Here is a 23,465-nt window from a genome sequence, read left to right as displayed (position 1 = left end):
ACATGTGCAAAACTGAATATACACAGAGGCCAGCAGCTGCAGCTCAGGGATAGTGCTGACAGCTGCCCGAGATATAAGTTCATTTGGCGGGAAGATTTTCAGCTGGCAGAGATTAGGGGTAGAACGCTGTTAGGGGAGCTGAAATTAAATTAAGGTTTTGTTTTAGTTGGTGAGAGAGACAGAGATGGAATTTTTGGCCCACTCACTTTGATCCTGGGCCTTCCCTATAGTGACTGTCTGGCTATGCCACTGCTTTGCGCTAGTATTCTCTAACGGCTGAGGCATGCCATTATACCGTTATAGAATTGGTGCTAAGCCCATCCCTTTACATAGTAACATAGTAGATGACGGCAGAAAAAGACCTGCACGGTCCATCTAGTCTGCCCACGATAAACTCATATGTGTATACCTTACCTTGATTTGTACCTGTCTTTTTCAGGGCACAGACCGTATAAGTCTGTCCAGCAGTATTTCCCGCCTCCCAACCACCAGTCCCGCCTCCCATCACCGGCTCCGGCACAGACCCCGTATAAGTCTGCCCTCCCCTATCCTAGCCTCTCAACCACCAACCCCTCCTCACCCCGCCACCCAATTACAGCTAAGCTTCTGTGGATCCATTCCTTCTGCACAGGATTCCTTTATGCCTATCCCACGCATGTTTGAATTCCGTTACCGTTTTCATCTCCACCACTTCCTAAAATGAGGCATTAATTTATAGAATGGCCACCTATGTGTTCTTGAGATCTCACGAAGATGGGAAATGCAGGGTAATCTCTGAGCCTATTGTATGAAATGGCGACCTGCCTTGCTCCCTAAGATACCCAGCTTCTAGACTAGGTAACCAACTGGAACCTCAGGTACATCTTCAGTCAGGAAATGGACACAGGAAGCATTCAGTAGGAGGAGTGGGAAGGAAGTAACCATATACCATTCCCAACCTATTGGATCAGAAATTATAGACCCTAACCTAAAGATCTTCAGGGTCAATTAAGACATTCGCAAGCCATGGCAGTCTAATACAAATCTGTAGCATTCAAGCTCTTCAGACAGAAGAAAGATGTGTTTCTTTAGGACCCAGGGTGAATATGATCCATGCGTTTGTCTAGCTGAGATTCATGGAGATTTTGACTAACACAACACTGGGATGACTCAGCTATTCTGGCACAGGTAAATGTTCTTTTTTTTTTTGCTTCAAATTATCTGCTGGATTGGATATTGCTGCTGTCCACTGTATCTTTCTGTGGGAACCTGTAACACACAAAAATTAAACATAGTATGAATAATTGACAAAAGACCCTAGAAAATGAGACAGAACCATCTTGAGATATTTAAAGCATGAAAACAGCATGAATAACTGAAGACAGATCTGTGAGCAGGGTTGTATTAATGGGGGAGAGGGGGTTCGGCTTTGGGGTGCACTATTCATTAAAGTGGTATTTTATCAGTAACATAGCCCAAGGGCTCGATCCCAATGCTGGAATTGGGGCTAGAATGAATGGGTAGCTGTTAGACATGCATTCTTAATGCAATTTGTGTTACCAACAACAGTGTCAAAGCAAATGCAAGGCGCAGATAAAGAAGGCCAAGAGGGATTACGAAAAAAAGATAGCATTAGAGGCCAAAAAGCATAGTAAAATTTTTTTTCGGTATATTAAAAGCAGGAAGCCGGCAAAAGAATCAGTTGGGCCGCTGGATGACCGAGGGGTAAAAGGGGCGATCAAGGAAGACAAAGACGTAGCGGAGAGATTGAATGAATTTTTTGATTCGGTCTTCACCGAGGAATATTTGGGTGGGATACCGGTGTCGGAAATGATATTTCAAGCGGATGAGTCGGAGAAACTTACTGACTTCACAGTAAACCTGGAGGACGTAATGGGGCAGTTCAGCAAACTGAAGAGTAGCAAATCTGGACCGGATGGTATTCATCCTAGAGTACTGATAGAACTGAAAAATGAGCTCGCGGAGCTACTGCTAGTGATATGCAATTTATCCTTAAAATCGAGCGTGGTACCGGAAGATTGGAGGGTGGCCAATGTAATGCCTATTTTTAAAAAAGGTTCCAGGGGAGATCCGGGAAATTATAGACCGGTGAGTCTGGCGTCGGTGCCGGGGAAAATGGTAGAGGCTATTATTAAAAACAAAATTACAGAGCACATCCAAGGACATGGATTACTGAGACCGAGTCAGCACGGCTTTTGTGGGGGGAAACCTTGCCTGACCAATTACTTCAATTCTTTGAAGGAGTAAACAAACATGTGGATAAAGGGGAGCCAGTTGATACTGTGTATCTAGATTTTCAAAAGGCGTTTGACAAGGTACCTTATGAAAGGCTACAGAGGAAATTGGAGGGTCATGGGATAGGAAGAAAAGTCCTATTGTGGATTAAAAACTGGTTGAAGGATAGGAAACAGAGAGTGGGGTCAAATGGACAGTATTCACAATGGAGAAGGTTAGTTAGTGGGGTTCCTCAGGGGTCTGTGCTAGGACCACTGCTTTTTAATATATTTATAAATGATTTAGAGATGGGAGTAACTAGCGAGGTAATTAAATTTGCTGATGACACAAAGTTATTCAAAGTCATTAACTCGCGACAGGATTGTGAACAATTACAGAAGGACCTTACGAGACTGGGAGACTGGGCGGTTAAATGGCAGATGACGTTTAATGTAAGCAAATGCAAGGTGATGCATGTGGGAAAAAAGAACCCGAATTATAGCTACATCATGCAAGGTTCCACGTTAGGAGTTACGGACCAAGAAAGGGATCTGGGTGTCGTCATTGATAATACACTGAAACCTTCTGCTCAGTGTGCTGCTGCGGCTTGGAAAGTGAATAGAATGTTGGGTATTATTAGGAAAGGTATGGAAAACAGGTGTGAGGATGTTATAATGCCGTTATATCGCTCCATGGTGCGACCGCACCTTGAATATTGTGTTCAATTCTGGTCGCTGCATCTCAAGAAAGATATAGTGGAATTGGAAAAGGTGCAGCGAAGGGCGACTAAAATGATAGCGGGAATGGGACGACTTCCCTATGAAGAAAGACTAAAGAGGCTAAGGCTTTTCAGCTTGGAGAAGAGACGGCTGAGGGGAGACATGATAGAGGTATATAAAATAATGAGTGGAGTGGAACAGGTGGATGTGAAGCGTCTGTTCACGCTTTCCAAAAATACTAGGACTAGGGGGCATGCGATGAAACTACAGTGTAGTAAATTTAGAACAAATTGGAGAAAATGTTTCTTCACCCAACGCGTAATTAAACTCTGGAATTCGTTGCCGGAGAACGTGGTGAAGGCGGTTAGCTTGGCAGAGTTTAAAAAGGGGTTAGATGGTTTCCTAAAGGACAAGTCCATAAACCGCTACTAAATGGACTTGGGAAAAATCCACAATTCCGGGAATAACATGTATAGAATGTTTGTACGTTTGAGACGCTTGCCAGGTGCCCTTGGCCTGGATTGGCCGCTGTCGTGGACAGGATGCTGGGCTTGATGGACCCTTGGTCTTTTCCCAGTGTGGCATTACTGTGTGTGTCAGTGTAATGCTAGTTACAGTTCTCAGGGTGTACTATCTCTGGATAGCAAGCAAGCATGAAGATATAGGAAGTGCCTCCTCCCTGTTTAGAGTGAGAGTGAGTTAGAGAGAGCAAGCACCCCGAAGAAAAACATGTGCTCTGAAATCTCCATGTGCTTATGTTCACCTGTTCTGCATTAATTTATTTATTTGTAGCATTTATACTCCGCTCTTTCCCGCTCAATAGCAGTTTATTGTTCCTGAAATCAACTCTCTGTCTTGTCAGTAACACTGAAAAAGCAACTCTGCTAACAAGGTACGGGCCCAGAGCTGAAGCAGCTAAAAGATTTCAGCAGGAAGGTGTTTTAAAGTAAAGGTCCGCAAAACAGTGCAGTGAGTACAGACAGTGCACAAAGCATGGCAGCCATTGGCAGTGTTTCAGAACAGTTCAAAGTACCCCACAGTTAGGGTTACCATATGGCTCCAGAAAAGGAGGACACATTGATCCAGTCTAGTTCATACACCAGAATTATCAGATATGGAAATTCAGAGTGAAAAAGCTGCTGATAGGACAAGACATGTGTAAAGGAACCTAGGTCTGATCCTGTTAATCAAGTTTGGCTGGAAAGAGACCCCAAGGCTCAAAGTGTTATAGCTCTCAGTATTAGAGATGATCCAAATCATTCATATCTGCAAATGTGAGACTGCCAGGCATATGTGGCTGGAACTACAGAAAGTGAATAAGAGACAAAATTTAAGTAATAAGCTTTACTTAATCAGAAAGCTGTATCAGACTAAGCTAGAGAAAGATCAATGCATTCATACAAACTGTGTGTTAGACATGGTGGAAAGACTCAGAGTGATTAATGAAGCCTCAGTAGCTCTAAAGAGTCAGGAAACAATTGAAACAGTACACCAGTGTTGCCAGGTACTCGGCCCCAAAACCCACCCAAAAAGTTCACACCCCCACCCCCGCCGTCATCAACCCCGCCCCCCCCATCATCGACTCCGCCCCCACCGTCATCGACCCCCCCCCCACCTCTTCCGTCATCGGCCCCACCTCCTCCGTCACCGGCCCCGCCCAAAACGTCACTAGCCCCGCCTAAAACGTCACTAGCCCCACCCAAACCGGCCCGAAAAACCGCACAAAAACCACCCAAAAAAACCCAAAACCAGCCCAAAAAACCGCGACCCGCGGCGGGCAAAAATTTCCCGCCACGGGTTGCGGAAAACCGCCCAATTGGGTGGGAAAACCGCCCAATTGGCAACCTTGCAGTGCACTCCAGGCATGAGATGTAAACCTATCCAGTCCATTATATGGGCTGAAGCCAGTAGGCGGGACTTGCCATTAGTAGGAAGAGCTTGCTGCTGTTTTAGTTCACCTAAAACAATAGCAAACGCTACTGAAAACAATAGCAAAAGATTATTAGAATAACGGACTGCCTGTGCATGGTCCATCTGTTGTTGGTTGTTTTTTTTTTTTTTTTACTTGACAGCTTTTTAATTTATTTGAAAGCTTCCCATATCTAGATATAAATATAATGAAATAAAAATTGAATGTCACTAAAACAGCTTTAAAAATTATTGTAGCTGGTAGAAACAGCAGTTATAAAAACTCTGTATTTTGTTCTAATTTTTCTACACTGTTCTATACAATACAGAGTGGTTAGTGCAGCAGACTGTGATCCTGTAGAACTGGGTTCAATTCCCACTGCAGCTCCTTGTGACTCTGGGCAAGTCATCTAACCCTCCACTGCCCCAGGTACAAATAAGTACCTGTATACAGTATATTATGTAAACCACTTTGAATGTAGTTGCAAAAATCACAGAAAGGTGATATATCAAGTCCCATTCCCTTTCCCTAATGAACAATAGCAGAGGCGTAGCCAGACACCCGATTTTGGGTGGGCCTGGGCCCAAGATGGGTGGGCAGAAGTACTCCGCAAGTGATTTGGTCTCTTCCTCTCTCTCATCTGCATGCCATATGGTCTCTCACCCTGCCCCCCTGCCCTCCCCAGCATACCTTTTAAATAGCAGATTTTCACTGGTAGTGAGCAGCAACTAATACACACTGCTCATGTTGGCCCCACACCCTTCCCTCTGATGCAACTTCCTGTTTCCGCATAGGCGAGAATACATCAGAGAAAAGGCTGTGGGGCCGGTGTGAACAGTATGTATCAGTCGCTGCTCACTGCAGGCGATGATCTGCTATTTATGTCCCGTCCCGGGCTCTTAACTGGCGGCCCGCAGTAGGGGGCGGGGACCAGTGGCAGCCGCGGGGTCCGGGACGGCGAGGAGGAGCCGCCGACAGGGCCGGCGCTGCCGTGGGCTGCTCCGAGGCCGGCAATCCGCGGGAGCAAGCGCCGGCCTCGGAGAAGGCGATACGCCAACCAAGATGGCGGCGCCGGCGTCGTCGTCCTCCTCGTAGGAGCAGGACCAGCGAAGCAGCACCGCCCACTCGCGCCGGATTGGCGCATCGACTAGGAGACTCCGCCCGCCGGGCAAGTGGACCAATCCAGGCCTCCTCTGCCTGCCTGGGCCAAGGGGATTGGCTACAGCTGTTGGAAGGGGAAGGACGGGCGGGGGATTTAAACCACGAAACGGAAGGGGTCCAGTGCTTCCGTTTCGTTCGTCAGAAGCCGACTCAGGGGATCTCGGAGTGTAGCCAACTCCAGAGACTGTGTTCCTCTTCAGCTAGCCGTCCTGCTAGCCCCCTTCAGAGACTGTGTCTTCAGCTAGCCGTCCTTGCTAGCCAACTCCAGAGACAGTGTTCCTCTTCAGCTAGCCGTCCTGCTAGCCCCCTTCAGAGACTGTGTCTTCTTCAGCTAGCCGTCCTTGCTAGCCAACTCCAGAGACAGTGTTCCTCTTCAGCTAGCCGTCCTGCTAGCCCCCTTCAGAGACTGTGTCTTCTTCAGCTAGCCGTCCTTGCTAGCCAACTCCAGAGACAGTGTTCCTCTTCAGCTAGCCGTCCTGCTAGCCCCCTTCAGAGACTGTGTCTTCTTCAGCTAGCCGTCCGTGCTAGCCAACTCCAGAGACAGTGTTCCTCTTCAGCTAGCCGTCCTGCTAGCCCCCTTCAGAGACTGTGTCTTCTTCAGCTAGCCGTCCTTGCTAGCCAACTCCAGAGACAGTGTTCCTCTTCAGCTAGCCGTCCTGCTAGCCCCCTTCAGAGACTGTGTCTTCTTCAGCTAGCCGTCCTTGCTAGCCAACTCCAGAGACTGTGTTTCTCTTCAGCTAGCCATCCTGCTAGCCCTCCCTCAGAGACAGTGGTTCTTGCTAGCCGTCCTGCTAGCCTTCATTAAGAGACTGTGACTCTCGCTAGTCGTCCGGCTAGCGCTCTTCCATAGACTGTGCCACGTGCTGGCCGCTCTTGTCAGCTTTCTCCAGCGACTGTTCCCTCTCGGAGTACTAGCCGCCTTTGCTAGTCCTCCCTTAAAGACTGCGTTCTGACTACCAGCCAGGTCAGCCGTCACCCCGCGGTTCCAGCAGTCCTGCTGGCCGCCTGCAGCTGAGGGCTCAACCCTCGGTGAACGGCGGTCGCCGCGGGTGAAGATTCGGGGTGCTCGGCTGTCCTCTGGGGCCTTGCGGGGCCTTAGGGAACCTGAGGGCTCACCAACAGAAAAACCATAGAAATAGGACAATTTACAAGGTATGCAGGAGAGACAGTTGTTGGGAGTTTTCGGCTGCTAGGGCTTGGGGAATCCCTGTCAGTCACATCATAGATGTGCTGCTACTGGGTGGGCCTGGGCCCACCCGACCCACCCTTGGCTACGCCACTGAACAACAGCAGAGGCGTAGCCAGACACCCGATTTAAACTGTCCTGTTTTCACTATATGTTTCTGTGCTACAGAAACTGGAATTTCTTTGCCCATAGAAATGCATTGGACCATATTGTGGGGGCTCATTTCCCTGGAACCTGTAGTCTGATTTAGCCCATTTACAAACTCATTGTAACTTTTTACTGTTCTTTTTCCCCGATTCTACCTTTAGAGTTGCGGCAGTTAGAACATTATTTTAAATTTGGCAAGCAAGGGAAATAATGTTTTTATTTCTAGGTTTTTTTCTTAGTTATTTTTGTGTAATCAATTTTGGCTTTATTTATGATGAAAACATTGTGTTAAATGTTTATGTGGAATATTTGTCTTTCATATTTATAATGTTTTTCCGTGGTAGTTTTTATAATTGCTTTTTGTTATGTTTGTTATGTAATGCAAATTACTATGTAATTACATGAGCTAAATCCATATTAATGTTATTTTGTTCCTTGCCATAACTGTGGATGGGCAGACTATAAATATTTTAAATAAATATATTGTGATAGTCACATCCAGGATAGTTGGGTTATGGCAGTTTCAGTTTGAAATACAAGTCCCAGAAGGCATTGCAGGCAAGGAGCCAGGGGGTGAGATGAAGAACCCAGACTGGACTCCTAGCTGCAATCAGGGAAGACATGGGTGTAAGCTGGCAGGATGTGTAGATTGGCTGCCACTAGGGGGAAAGAGCGTTAGGAAACCCTGTGTGCAGGAGCTCCTCATTAGTCTAATGCTTAACTCAGCTGGTATGGGTGTGAAGGAAGCTAGTGGAAGGAAAATGATTGGTTGTGAGAGCAGAAGCCAGGGATTGATTAGGCAGGTGGGAAAGAGTCTCAGGAGTTCAGTTCAGGAGGAGAGAAGTAATTGCAGGCTGAAAATCCTTGGGCAAGAGAGGTCCCTAAAGTACTGAAGTAGGCTGAAGTCCCTTGGGTGTGAGGAAGTCCATAAAGTATTGAAACCTCCTGAAGGTAAAGGCTGCTTTGTGATTTAACTGGGATGATGAACTGAATGAACTGTTTGTCTTGGGAATTGAACTACTGTTTATTGTGCACTGGATAAAGAGCCCAGACTGAAGCTGACTGTGAGCCTGTATTAAATCCTGGTAGGTGCTGGTAGCCTACTGCTTAAAGGGGACTATTTGCCACACACTTTCAGGTGGCTTACATGTGCTTAAGATTAAAGGTGAATGCTGCTGTTGGAACCATGTATCAGGTATACTAGAAGCCTGCATGGAATAAAAGCCTTAAAATTGAAGCTGCTGGTGGATATTTGTTTCTTGATTGTACCGGGAGCGCTCTCCCTGGTGACAATATAAATACAATTAAATGATGAGCAGGTCCAGGTCTCTCCATAGGCACTCTTGACCATTCCTTTAGTTTTAGATGCTCTGCCTTTATTTGCCATCATTTACTATGTTGCAATATTCCTATGAATGTCATAGAACATGAATAAAGCAGAACAAACTCACCCCCAGAGCCTTTGGTTCCCCTTTGAAGAATTTCTGCAGAGCTTCTGTGTCTGTTGGATTCATTGTTCACAACCTACAAGAAATCCAAAAGTAGCAAAGAGACAGTTGTGTATCAAGTACTTGTATACTGGCATCTTACAGTACTAACAGCAAATGAAATATGGACATATTTTGTCATTTTTTTCCATTTTTAGTAAATATTACAGGATTACAATCCAATAAAATGACCATGGAGAAAGAGTGAGTGGCCTACATTTAAGCTTACTTTGGAATTTAATGGTTATTCTATTGGAATCTCCAAATCCCTAGTCCCCTGTACTAACCAATAGCTCTGGTTGGACAGACTGGATGGACTGTGCGGGTCTTTATCTGCCGTCATCTTACTATGGGCTGGATTCAGTAAATGGTGCCCAAAATTCTGTGCCGAAAAAAATCAGGGCTAAAGACTAGATTCTTTATATGGCACTTGAAAAATCTGCATGGAAAAAAATGCCTAGACGTATTCTCTAAAGTATGCCTAAATGTTATAGAATAGGCTTAAATTTCCCTGTGGTATATAGACTACGCCAAGCGCCCATCCATGTAACAAAATTTAGTTATAAAAACATAAGTATTGCCATACTGGGACAGACCGAAGGTCCATCAAGCCCAGAATCCTGTTTCCCACAGTGACCAATCCAGGTTACAAATACCTGGCAAGATCCCAAAACAGTACAATACATTTTATGCTGCTTATCTAATATGTGGATAGAGCAGTAATTGATGGTATACTTTCAAAAAAAGAACAAAAATTGTTGTGTCCTTTAAATCCTAAGACCCCATATATATATTTTGTCCCAAAGATCCATAAGTCCACTGTGGACCCCCCCTGGTCGTCCTATTGTATCTACAAGGGATTCCATATTGGAGCCCCTGTCACAAATGATTGATTACATACTTAGACTGTTTGTAAGTCAGGCATGGTCATACGTTCGGGATTCCTTAGATTTTATTACTATGCTAGAAAATATAAACATAGGTAAATATACAAATGATGATAATTTCTATATGGTGGGCTTAGATGTAGTATCCCTATATACTAGTTTACCCCAGGAAAAAGTCATCAACGTTGCTTGTGCTTATCTGGATAAGTCATCTATACCTAAGTCCAAAATACCAGTTTTGAGACAATTGTTAACTTGCGTCATTTGTGAAAATTACTTTGAATTTCAGAATAAATTCTATGTGCAGAAGCAGGGCGTAGCGATGGGGGCGACTGTTGCCCCATCGCTCGCATGCCTGTACATGACAATGTTTGAAATTAATCACGTATATGCCTCTCCCATGTACAGTAAAGTAGTACTATGGAAGAGGTATATAGACGACGTAGTAATGTTCTGGCAGGATTCTGAATATGAATTGCACACGTTCATTGATTCCCTCAATGTGGAGGACCCGTGCATCAAATTTAATTATCGTATTTCAAAATCAGATATGGAATTTTTGGATATAAGAATTTTCAGTAGGGAAGATGGTGGATTTTCTACTTCTATATATCGAAAGCCAACCGACAGGAATACCCTCTTACATTATACTAGTCATCATCATATAGGATTAAGGAGAGGGGTTCCTGTCGGTCAGTTTTTGAGGCTAAGAAGATTGTGTTCGTCCCTCAAGGACTTCAAAATCCAAGCTGAGGATATGATGCATAGGTTTCGCCAAAGAGGATATCCTATGAGCGTTTAAAAAAGGCATATAAGAGGGCGCGGTATTTGCACAGACCATCGTTGTTTGTTCCTAAGCAGAAATCTATGGTCAGACCTGTAGCATGTGTAATTCCATTTTCCCACAGAGCGTCTAAGGTTGGACAGTTAGTCCACAAATATTGGCATGTGCTATCAGTGCATCCAGAGTTCAGGGAGCGCCCCAAAATAGCCTATCAGCGAAACTCTAATGTGGGTGAGCTATTAAAGAAGCCAGGCAGAGATAAAAAAGAGGGCATGCATGGGCCCTGCGGTAGATGCGTCTACTGTAAGCACGCGATTACTACCAGCTGGATTAATATACCAGGCTCTAATAGACGGTTTCATTTATTCACCCACACAACATTTGAAAGTGAAAGGGTCATTTACTGTATTATATGCCCTTGTTTGCTGTATTATATAGGGCACACGAAGAGGAAGCTTAAAAACTACTTGGCTGAGCACATTAGCAATATTAGAATTCAAAAGTTAGATACCCCGCTGGTTAATCATTGGACAGAAAAAAAGCACAAGATCGAAGATTTGAAATGTGTAGTGTTGACACAGTTAACAGGATCTACTCGCCGGGGAGATATAAGTGCTCAGCTTCATAATATTGAACAGCGATATATTTTTGAATGGGCTACGGTGGCCCCCAATGGCCTCAATCTTGAGGTAGAGTGGCTGTAAAGTGATTACATCACTATAGGGGAGGAGCCAATGGATATTTAAACCCTAGTTCATTGTGCTCTTGTATATAGCATTCTTTGGAGCGGGGGTGACAAACCCTGACTTGGATTGAAGTCCCGATGGTAAGCAGCCTATTTTATAATGAATAATTAAAGTATAATAGAATGATTGAAACATACATTACTTGTGCCTGCATTTGTATGTTTTTATATATATATATAATACAGATATTGGGCTTTGGTTCCTCCTGATGAAGGAAACTTCTGAAATGTGGTCTCGCATATTGAAATGCGGTCTCGCATATTGAAATGCAGTCTCATATAGAGAAACTGAAGAAGATATAGAATATCAGCTGGCTTTAAAAGGTTTTTCAACAAGGAGTGAATGTTTGTGGATTGTGCCACTCTTAGCCTTTCTCACGCTGCGGGGTTCCGCATGGAACACAGTCTCAAATTGCCTTCCAGCCCAGCTATCTGGGCTTAACAAAGACATTTGAACTTTGAGGTTAATGAATTGAACTGACAGATCAGCACAAAAGCTAGTAAGCACTACAATCTGTGCCCAACAAGGATGCTTGAAATTGACCTGGACTCATCGAATTGAAGTAGTTTGAAACAAGGAATTGATATAGTTGTGGATCTGCTGTTCTATATTAGAATGTGAATGTAAAAGCTAAGCGGTGGATCAAATGATAATGTGCTATAGATGTTTATTATATCGAGAGTATTGTGAGCTATGTGTGAATGTGACGTGAGAATGTGAGTTTCGAGGATAGTGGTAAGAAACAGGCACATCCTATATAATAAAACGCACCTCCAACATTCTGAAGCTGACTGCATGGCTGAGGCATTCCTGCTGTCTGTATCCATCTCCTGAATTGACATCACATACTTCCGGGTTCGTCACAAGCAGAAGAGACCACCCACACGAGGTTTCTCGGCTTCAGAATGTTGGAGGTGCATTCTATTAAATAGAGCCAGAGCTCAGCGTCCTGCACAGTAATGCTCAGACACCAGAGAGAGGGAGGGGGGGCCTGACATCAGAGAGGGGGGGAGGTATCTCTGTCACTCACACACTCTCTCACTCTCACACACTGTCTCTCACACACTCTGTCTCACACTGTATCACATTCACTCTCTATGTGTCACACAGTCACTCACACACTCTCTTGGTCTCATACACTCAGTCTCACAGAGTTTGTGTCTCTCACACACACTCTCTTTCTCTCTCGCACACACTGTATCTGTGTGAAACACACACTCTCTCTCTCACACTGTGTCTCACATACGCACTTGCATACACGCTCATTCTCACACACTCTCTCTCTCTCACAGACACACTTGCACCCAGACTCTCTCTCTCTCTCTCTCTCTCTCTCTCTCTCACACACACACACACTCGCACATTCACTTTCTCTCTCACACACAGTCACTCTCACATACACACTCCGAGGAAAACCTTGCTAGCGCCCGTTTCATTTGTGTCACAAACGGGCCTTTTTTACTAGTGTAACATAATAAATAAGTTTAAGATATATATGGATTAAAACAGCACTGTCATCAAATCAATGTGAAGATTCTATTCCCGTCTAATCATTTAATCATACACAGGTAGCATGGAATGTCACCATTAGTACAGAGACTCAGTCTCACTTTCCATACATTAAAACTTACTTCAACTATTCTTTTAATTTTTTTTCCCAACAAGTTTTTTTTTATAAGATATATTCTGTTTTTGTCACCTCACTCTCTCTAGTACAGTGACTCACTCATAGCAGAGTTATACCTGTATTATCTGGTAATGTTACTTCTTTTACAACAACTTAAAACCAATTTTTATCTCTTTCAATCACAAGCACACAATCAGCACTACCTCTCAGATCAAATGCTTCAGCTCTTCTTTTAAAAAGACTGATTTTGTTTGAAAGAAACAAAACCAGTATTCCCTCCCCCAAACCAGAATCGGGCATCTTACTCTTTTAACTTTTGATACAGCACAGCTATTTCATCACAAAACTCTACTCCCCTTTTTAAACTATTTTAATTAGTGCCAAACCTAATCACATACATTTCTGAGTAACATAACCAGTATAGAAACAGAGTTTCTCCTACTTCCTTTTTAAAACCACCTCTATTAACTTACTTTCTCTCTTTGAAGAACAATCAATATACCAGTCACCTTCTCTCTCACACAGACAGAAATCCTCTCTTCCTCACTGAATCCAAAGTTACATATTCATCACATACACCTTATACTTCCTTAAATATTTTATTGTAAACTGCTGAGATTTATCAAAGCTAAGTGATATATCAAGTTTTAATAAACTTAACTGCCTTCACTTCATGAGGTCAGTGAAGAAACAATGCAGTATACACAGAACAGTCTTCTGAAGACATAGTGGTAGGTGACTCCCTACAGGTAGACAGCATCAAGGCTGACACATCCCTCCATTCAAGTTTTCTATTGCACCAGCCAGTTATTCCCACTGTTTATCCCAGAACCAGTAGTCCTGATGGATTGTTCTTCTCCAGCATCCTATATTCTTCTTAAGTCTGAACTCATCCACCCAGAGAAAATTTGAAGGATGACATGCGAGGTTCAAGTGACACTGTACTAGTAGCAGGGTCAATCCAGGAAAGGGAGAGAGCAACTACCTGATTGACTTACAAAGCTCAGCATGAGATTGACCCTAAATATCTCTAATGCTGACTGATGGAGCCTCTCCCTTAAAAGACAACAGATGAACTCTCAGGAGGATTTTTTATGTACCCCTTCAGCTCATGATATAAAGCTTGTGCAGAGACACGGAAGTCAATTTTCTTAGCCATTGCACCATGTTTATTCAATCTACTTCCTCTTAACTTTCAGTTACAAGAAGATCGCATGATCTTCAGAGGAACTATAAAGATCTTCAAGTCAATATTCAGCCATGGTAATCATCAGTTTGAATTTTTTTTTATTCAACTCGCAATATGCATATTTAGCAGTGCTGAGTATTTATGTAGAATGCTGACCTCGAGCAGCGACCAAAATTATAAAGGGGATGGAACTCCTGTCATATGAGGAAAGGCTAAAGAGGTTGGGACTCTTCAGCTTGTAAAAGAGATGGTTGAGGAGAGATATGATTGAGGTCTACAAAATCCAGAGTGGTGTAGAACAAGGTAAAAGTCAACCAATTGTTTACTCTCACAGGGTACAAAGGTTTAGGATTATTGAAGAAATCTAACAGCGAATGGGCCAGGCCCATTGTTCTGGTTCCGAAGCCAGATGGAAGTACACATTTCTGGGTGGATTTTCGAGGGGTAAATGGAGGTGTCCAGTTTGATAGTTACCTGATGCCCTGAGTAGATGACCTGGTGGAACAGTTAGGGGGAGCAAATTATTTGTCTACCATTGACTTCACAAAGGGTTACTGGCAAATTCCATTGGAAAAGAATCCTAGGGAAAAAAACGTCCTTTATAATCCATCAAGGATTATATCAGTTTAAGGTTCTGCCTTTTGGATTACATGGAGCCCCAGCTACATTCTAAAGAATCATGAACCAAATATTGAAGCCCCATCTAAACTGTGTTAGAGCATATCTGGATGATGTTATTTATTCCAGCACCTGGGAGGAACATGTAATCCACTTAAAGGTAGTCTGTGAGGCATTACGGAGAGCAGGTCTTACGGTTTTAGTACACAGGGAGCCAATACTTGGACCACCAAATAGGTGGTAGGGGGTGGGGTAAGAACCATGCCATCTAAGTAAAGGCTATACAAAAGGTAGGAGTCCCCCAAAATAAAAAGCAGCTGAGGGCTTTCTTGGGATTAGTGGGATACTACTGCAAGTTCATTCCCAAATTTGCCGAATTAGCAGCAGACCTAACAACTCTGTTGTGAGGATCCCAACCCAGTAACCTGAGATGGAACAGAATGGCCAATCACACATTTGAACAATTGAAACGGGCTTTATATGAAGACCCATTCTTGAAAGATGTAGACTTTGATCAGGAATTCATCCTCCAGACAAATGCATCAGAAGTGGAACTGGGGGCCATATTAAGTCAGGGGACTGGAGAGGATGATCATCCAGTAATGTATCTTAGCAGAAAAATTAATGAGACAGAAAGTAGATACTCTCAGGTACTATCTCTTTGATAGACATTTCAAATTAATAACTAACCATACTCTACTTAAATGGTTAAGAACCACAGTATAAGATTGAAGAGGTAGTACTGTAATCTTATACTTCAGATCTACAGCTTTACAGTGGAGCATACCAATGTGGATTATTTGTTCTGAGAGAGTGGCAGAGTGATATCCAAAGAGAAACAGATTGCTTGAAGAACCAAGGTCCTTCTGAAAAGGGAGGAGGCCTGTGATAGGGTATATACCATCTTACAAGAAAAGGGGAAACCCAAGTGGATCCTCTTACAAGTTGACTACTTGTGTACAGTCTACCCTAGGTTAAGTCAAGTTGAACGACAGAGGCCGGTTTGGGTGGAAGTAGCCCATCAGGGAAGATTATGACAGACCCATTTGGAGAGTGTGGAACTTTTTCCTGAAATTTGAGCACTTGGAAGTGAACTTACAAGGATAATTTGCATCTTATTTGTCTGTAGCTAGTAGAACTACTGTTTAGATTTTCAGCCTAGATTGTCTGTAGCTAGTAGAACTACTGTTGAGTGCTCAGCCCACATTATCAACCTACTAGTAAAAAAGGCCGTTTCTGACACAAATGAAACGGGCGCTAGCAAGGTTTTCCTCGGAGTGTGTATGTTTGGGAGAGTGTATGTGAGAGTGACTATTTGAGAGTCAGAGTGAAAGTGTGAGTGTGTGTGTATGAGAGAGAGAGAGTGAGTCTGGGTGTGAGTGTGTTTTGTGAGAGAGTGTGTGCAAGTGTGTATGTGAGACACAGTGTGGAGAGGAGAGTGTGTGTGAGACACAGATTCTCTGTGAGAGTGAGTGTATGAGACCAAGCGAGTGTGTGAGTGACTGTGTGGCACATAGAGAGTGAATGTGATACAGTGTGAGACAGAGTGTGTGAGAGTGAGAGTCAGAAAGACATTGTATATGAGAGAGAGAGTGTGAGCCCTGCCCTGCCAATCTATGCCCATCTGTCCCCTGCCCCCCTCCATTCATCCTTTTCCAGCAATTCCCCTCTCTCCCTGAGCCCTGCCCTCCCAATCCTATGCCCATCCCTGCTCCTCTGTCACCTGCCCCATCCATTCATCCTATCCAGCAATTCCCCTCTCTCCTGAGCCCTGCCCTGCAATCCATATCCATCCATGCCCATCTGTCCCCTCTATTCATCCCTATCCAGCAATTCCCTTCTCCCTGAGCCTGCCCTCCCAATCCATGCCCATCCATGCTCCTCTGTCACCTGCCCCCTCCATTCATCCCTATCCATCAATTCCCCTCTCTCCCTGAGCCCTGCCCTGCAATCCATATCCATCCATGCCCATCTGTCCCCCTCCATTCATCCCTATCCAGCAATTTCCCTTCTCTCCTGAGCCCTGCCTTCCCAATCCATGCTCCTGTCTGTCCCCTCTGCCCCCTCCATTCATCCCTTTCCAGCAATTTCCCTCTCCTCCCTGAGCCTCTGCCCTCCCAATCCATGCCCATCCATGCTCCTCTGTCACCTGCCCCCTCCATTCATCCCTTTCCAGCAAGTCCCTTCTCTCCCTTCCATGACCCCCCCTCGCATCCATGCTCCTCCCTCTCCCATGTCCCAGCCTGGCCCGCCCTCTTCTCCCCCCCCCTTCGCATCCATGCCCCCCCTTCGCATCCATGCTGTCGTTTCTCTCCCTGCCCTCCCGCTCCCATTGTTCAACTTTACTGCCCACTCTCTTCTCTCCCCCCAACATCCCTTTTTTTTTTCTTCTTCTTTTTAAATTTACCTCCGTGGCGGTCCCGCAGCGCAGCGTCAGGGAAGGAGGCGGTGCTCCCGACGTCTCTAGCCTTCCCTTCGCTGTGTTCCGCCTTCTTCTGACGTCATTGACGTCAGAAGAAGGCGGAACACAGCGAAGGGAAGGCTAGAGACGTCGGGAGCGCCACCTCCTTCCCTGACGCTGCGCTGCCGGAATTCTTTGGGTTTTTTTTCCGCCCTCGACGTCATGACGTTTGACGCAAGGGCGGGGCAGAGACGGCTGGCTGGCTTCACACCACGAATCCACGAACCCTACAGGGAGTGTTTTGAGTGACTTCAGAACGTTGTCTTCAGAACGTTCACGGTGCGTTTTATTATATTAGATATGGTTGGTAGGCAGGGTCCTTATCACAAGAACTTGTCAAAAACTTTCTGAACTCTAGATACACTATCCAGCTTATAATTGAAAAAGAAAAACGCCTATATTTCGACCCAAATCGGGGAGATGGGCGTTTTTCTCGCAAAGGCGCCCAAATCAGTATAATCGAAAGCCGATTTTGGGCGTTTCCAACTGCACTCCGTTGCGGAAACGAATAAAATTGATGAGGGCGTGTTGGAGGCGTGGTGGAGGCAGGACTGGGGCGTGGTTATCAGCTGAGGAGAGATGGGCGTCTTTAGCTGATAATCGAAAAAAAAGGCATTTTGACCGCGATTTTGGGTCACTTTTTTTGGACCCTTTTTTCTCACGAACAAGCCCCAAAAAAGTGCCACAACTGCCCAGATGACCACTGGAGGGAATCGGGGATGACCTCCCCGGACTCCCCCAGTGGTCACTAACCCCCTCCCACCAAAAAAAAACCCACTTTAAAAACTTTTTTTCCAGCCTGTATGCCAGCCTCAAATGCCGTACCCACCTCCATGACAGCAGAATGTGTTCGATCCTGTCACAGCCTTTCCCTGGGTCAGATGTGGCTCTCGGGTGCAGTACAGGGTCACATCAGCATTGCATTGTGGTGGGTGTAGGGTATTGGCTCCGTGATTTCATTAGCTTGTGTTAGTCTCACGATGTTGGTAGTTGGTAGGCTCTTCTCCCATGGTGCTTTTCCCCCCTGCCTACTGGGTCAGAGTGTGCCCTGTTGTGTTTCCTGTTGTAGTCCATGCGGTAGTGGCCATTTTTGTAAGACAGTTTTAGTTCCCTTCCTGTGTTAGCCACGTTAGACAACTTAGTTCTTACCTTGAATGTGGCTGAAAGAGGGCATTGTACAGCATTCTGCCAGCTCTGACCTACTGCTAATCTCAGTTCCAGGGAGACTCGTTGCCAGTGGGGCACAACCTCTGATCTGCAGTTAACTGTGAGTAAACGCGGTTATTCCAATAAAGGACGTTTTCGGAGAGATTAGTCTTCAGGTGTCAACTGGTGTGCCAATGTTATACAGCAGCAACAAGTCCTAGAGGCCTGCGTGTATGCAGGTCCCTGGAGCACTTTTAGTGGGTACCGCAGTGCACTTCAGCCAGGTGGACCCAGGCCCATCCCCCACCCCACCTGTAACACTTGTGCTGGTAAATGGAAGGCCTCCAAAACCCACTGTACCCACATGTAGGTGCCCCCTTCACCCCTAAGAGCTATGGTAGTGTTGTACATTTGTGGGTAGTGGGTTTTGGGGGAGGGGGGTTGGGAGCTCAGCACCAGTGGTAAGGGAGCTGTGCAAGTGGGAGCTTTTTTTGAAGTCCACCGCACTGACCTAGGGTGCCCACTTGGTGTCCTGGCATGTCAGGGGGGCCAGTGTACTACCAATCCTGGCCCCTCCCACGACTAAATGGCTCGGATTAGGACGTTTTTGAGCTGGACGTTTTTAGTTTCCATTATTGCTAAAAAAAAAACAAACGCCCACCTCAAAAACGTCCATTTTTTCGAAAATACGGTTCGGCCCGCCCCTTCACGGACCCGTTCTCGGAGATAAACGCCCATGGAGATAGGCGTTTGCGTTCGATTATGACCCTCCACATCAACCAGCTCATCTTTATCTACATGCTTATTCACACTTTCACTATCAAGCACAACTTTCTAAGCATATTCTGTAAAGTAAACTAGACAAATGATCCCTGAAAGTGCATTCTAATGTGTGCATCACAAAAGGAAGTGTGGCTTTGGAGGGGTATGGGCATTCCTAAAAATTATGCAGACTGTTCTGTTAGATGCAGGTATTTACACCAGGCATTTTGCTGGTATAGGTGGTCGAGCCTAAATTTTACTTGCAGGGACAGGCACTATGCTTATTCTATAAACCGTACCTAACTTTAGGCAAGGTTTATAGACTAGCGGTAAATGTGTGTGTGTGTGGGGGGGGGGGGGGGGGGGGGTGGCGCCATTTATAGAATTTTCCCCTAAGTGGACAGAACTTTCGTTGGGAATTGTAGGGCAGTCAAGGTGATTAGGATAATGTGCAATAAGTGGACAGAACCTGTTGAAATACAAGAAAACAAAGAATGCCACACTGAGAAAAGGAAACACCATGACAGCAGCATATAGTACTACAAATACCCTTTATACGGCTGGGACATTTCCCATTGACAGGAAGCAATGTCCAATGATACCCACACCCAATCAAACATATAATGGCAAGAGGCATACTCACTCGCAAATGCGCAGTAGAGACCCTCTCTGTCCCGCCCCGCATCAATACGTGATGACGGGGGTGTGACAGAGAGGGAACCTGCGCACCTGCAAGTGAGGGAACCGCCGTCGCCACTGCTCCCCCCCCCAGGGTTGCCACCACCGCCCCCCCCCACCCACCCACCCGGTTGCTGCCGCCACCCACCCTCCACCCAGCCCGGGTACCTGGCTTCACTATTCAAACCGCCGGAACGCAGCACACAGCTCATCTGAGCTGCTGTTGGCCTTCCTTACCTGCCTGTGTCCCGCCCTCGCCGACGCTACGTCACACGAGGGCGGAACACACGCAGAGAAGAAGGAAGGCCGACGGCAGCTCAGATGAGCTGTGTGCTGTGTTCCGGCGGTTTGAATAGTGAAGCCAGGTACCCGTCCCGGGTGGAGGGGCGGCGGCAGCAACCTCTCCGGGGGGGGGGGGGGCCTTTCAACCCCCCTTCCTTTACTAGCCCGTTTTTACGGGCTCAACTGCTAGTAATACAATAAAGAAACCCAGACAAATCATCATTGCATCTTCCTGAACCACTTTCTTTGGGGGGGGGGGGGGGGGGAGGTAACAGTGCTTCTGTCATAAGTCCAGGGAAAATGAGTTCCCCAGTTTAGCACATGGTAAGCAAAAACCCTGCAACTTACTCGATTTTGGCATGTTCTACAGCAACAGCCAAGAGAAATTCTAGCACATGATCTTAAACTGAACTCACTGTTTTTATGACAGTATTGTCCCTTTCGTGATCAGTGATGTGATTTTGAAAGAAGTTTATCACACTGTACTAATCTTGTTCTTCCTGTCAGAGAAGGAGCTTCTTTTAAAGAGATTTACTAGAGTGGATATAAATACTGGGGGAAACCACTGCTTGCCCCAGGATTGGTAGCATGGAATGTTGCTACTACTTGGGTTTCTGCCAGATACTTGTGATGTATGCTTTTAAGGACATTAGTATCTTATGAGCAAGCTGCATTTGCTATAAATAGAGACACAGTGGCAAGTTCTCATTTACCTCCGAGTATCTAAAAGTTTCTTTTGGACAGTAGCGCAGTGCTTTTGGAAATGAATGCACGGGAGCATTTGTATAAAAGAAAAGAAAAAACAGACTTCTTTAAGTCCACAGTTTAACCACTCTAGGACCCAGTCGGAATTCTGAGCAAAACACACATGTGATTCTCGCTCAGCCAGCCCCAAAGTTTAACAGAGTTCAGGGTCTCTCAGGAAAGAGCTTGTGACCCTTTTCATTAGAAATTACTCTCCCTGGGTGTAGTACCTGCAGTCTCTGCTCTGGAGAATATCAGTATCTCAGTTGTCTGGGCTCCAAATACTGTCACTCTTGATCCCTTTCACTTTCTGCTGCTTGTTGCAGTACAGGGGAAAGAAGGTTTGATGATCCCAAAACAAAATGAAGAAGGAGGAGGAGCAAAATTACAGTTATGCCTGTTTTGCCTGGAAGTGGTAATTTCCTGTCAACTCCTTGCACTGGGAGAGGAAATCCTTATGCTGTAATCACAAGTCTTAGCCAGTACATTAGCAAAGGCAGTTCTGTTGAGTAATGTTCCTGAATTTGCCTGAGGTGAGATATACCCAGATACGTTTCACAAATACAGGGATATAGATGTTTAAATACCTGAACAGTATTAATCTACTGTAACAATGGGAGAAATCCAACAGATTAGCTGTATGGATTTATCACTGCTATTCACCATTTCAGTTTGTGCCTGTGTGACCTGTGGGTTTTGTTTTTGTTTTTTGTTTTTTTGGCTGGCAGCTGTTTTGCTTTTGGGAGCAGGCTGCCTGCAAATTTCTACAGCATTTTGTTCCAACATTATACAGACCCAGAGATCCTAGGTTGCCCTTTTGCTGAACTCTTATTTCCTGCACCTGCTCAGGAACTCAGACCTTCTAGCACCAGAACCTTCCTGAGGTTTGTGGTAATCAATACAAATAAAACAAAATAAAACATGGAAAAGAAAATAATATGATACCTTTTTATTGGACATAATTTAATACATTTCTTTGTCGGATCGGAAATAAGCAAATGTTGGTAGATGGCAGTATATATAAGTGAAACATCAAAGCATTTCAGTGACAGTCTAACAGAATGGGGGTGGATAGGTGAGAGACAGGGAGATATGCATGGAGACAGGAGGGTGACAAAGCAGTCCAATTCTATGGTTTATAATGGGCTAGAAAACCCAGATCTTTGTTAAGTCCTGTCTGGTGGGTGTCAAAATATTTAATCATTCTGACTTCAAAGGTCTTACGTTCCTGTATTGTTTTAAAGTTCCCTTTCAGGATTCTTACTATGAAATCACTGGTACAGTGTTCTGGTTTTGTAAAGTGCTGCCCCACAGGCTTGACATCTTTATTGGTACTAGCATTTTTCATATGGTGTCTATGTAAATTTGAGGCAGCCATGGGCAAAGAATAATTCTGAGAAATCATATGAAGGGTTAATTCTGTTAAAAGCTTGGTATTTGAATTGAATTCTTATTTCAAATTTCAACTCTTTACTCTGTAAGTGAAGTGAAGGTATGCCAGATGGTTCAGATTATTGTGTCTAGCGTTTGCCGGGCTGGGTTAGAAAGGTCAGAGACAGGAATTTCTTTCACCCTTGTGAATGATGAAAGCTGTATATTATTAGGCATACTGAATAGTTTTGTAAGCAGGCAGTTTGTTTAGGATTAGGCTGAAATGCTGTTTAGTTAGAGTCTAAATAATTCTAGATATAATGAGTTAGATTTAGAAGTTCTTGCTTATAAGGAATACTGATTCTGTGTATTTAGAATATGTTTTATTCTGTAATTTCTATGTAGGATACCTTTTTAAATTCTGTATTATTCTTTGTCTGCTGTTTAAGACTGCAGTTGAGGAGATCAACATATGGTTTGACTTAGCCATAGTTCTGGCTGGTTCAATGTATAAGCTGATAGGTGAAGAAGGTCAGGAAAAGTCTTGATTAATTATAGGTAACTGTAGAAATGGTCCTGAAAGAAATAACAGACCATAGCCGTATGCTATTAAGTAAGATTGGCTTTTGACCTCTTTAATGAATGCCAGAGTTCAGCTAGCAGGTAGTATGAAGCTGATTAGGAATATGAGAATAACCAATGTTAGATGGGGCCTCTTAGTCTCTAAGGGAATCCAGTTTAAGCTATAGCTGAGAAATCAATCATAATGAGAAATGTAAGAGTTCTGGAGACCAAATGTCTGGTGTAAGGGGCCCCAGGTCACAGGTCAGTTTGAGGAATACCAAACCTATGTAACTGATATTTCAAAAGTAATGATTGGTTGAGGCCAGGTAGCCAATCTATTCCTTAACCAATTGGAGAGTAAGGGGGGCAAGGCTAGGAGGGGGATAGAACAGTATTTAAGTAGGAGCAGAAGCAGTTTACGTCAGAAGGAGAGCTGGAAGAAAGCTGGAAGACAACAGGAGAGACAGCAGAAGAGAAGCAGCTGAGACAGAAGCCATAATATCCAGAGAGCTGAGACAGAGGAGAAGAGAGCTAGAACTGATGTCCTGCTTTGTTTGCTGGCAAATAAAGAAGATTACTCTCTCATTCTGGTGTGTGCTGTCTGACTCCTGAAGTATCACAAATTCCTATCTCAATTCCTGCAACAATTCTTGGTGGCAGCGGTGGGATCCTGAATCCTGTACCTATTCCTGACACCCAACTGACTGAGGAACATTCGCCGGGTATGTATTTTGTATTCTGTATTGTAATCCTAGCTAGGAAATTGTAAACCAGCCCTCAAAG

The 23,465-nt window shown here is 44.7% G+C and overlaps 1 long non-coding RNA gene across 1 annotated transcript; it reads right to left on the bottom strand.

The window, feature by feature from the left end:
• Positions 1 to 648: 648 nt before the first annotated feature.
• LOC115460515 lies at positions 649 to 21,091 on the bottom strand. The gene is made up of 3 exons (XR_003940513.1): positions 20,978 to 21,091; positions 8,788 to 8,860; positions 649 to 1,248 (listed from the first exon to the last, which is right to left on the bottom strand). It is a non-coding gene; the product is annotated as an uncharacterized LOC115460515 (long non-coding RNA).
• Between the last annotated feature and the right edge of the window lie 2,374 nt (positions 21,092 to 23,465).

This window comes from Microcaecilia unicolor, chromosome 1 (genome assembly GCF_901765095.1).
Source record: "Microcaecilia unicolor chromosome 1, aMicUni1.1, whole genome shotgun sequence".
In the NCBI taxonomy this organism is placed as follows: Eukaryota; Metazoa; Chordata; class Amphibia; order Gymnophiona; family Siphonopidae; genus Microcaecilia; species Microcaecilia unicolor.
Note: the sequence above shows the minus strand (reverse complement) of the source record. Positions and strands in the feature narration are given on the sequence as shown.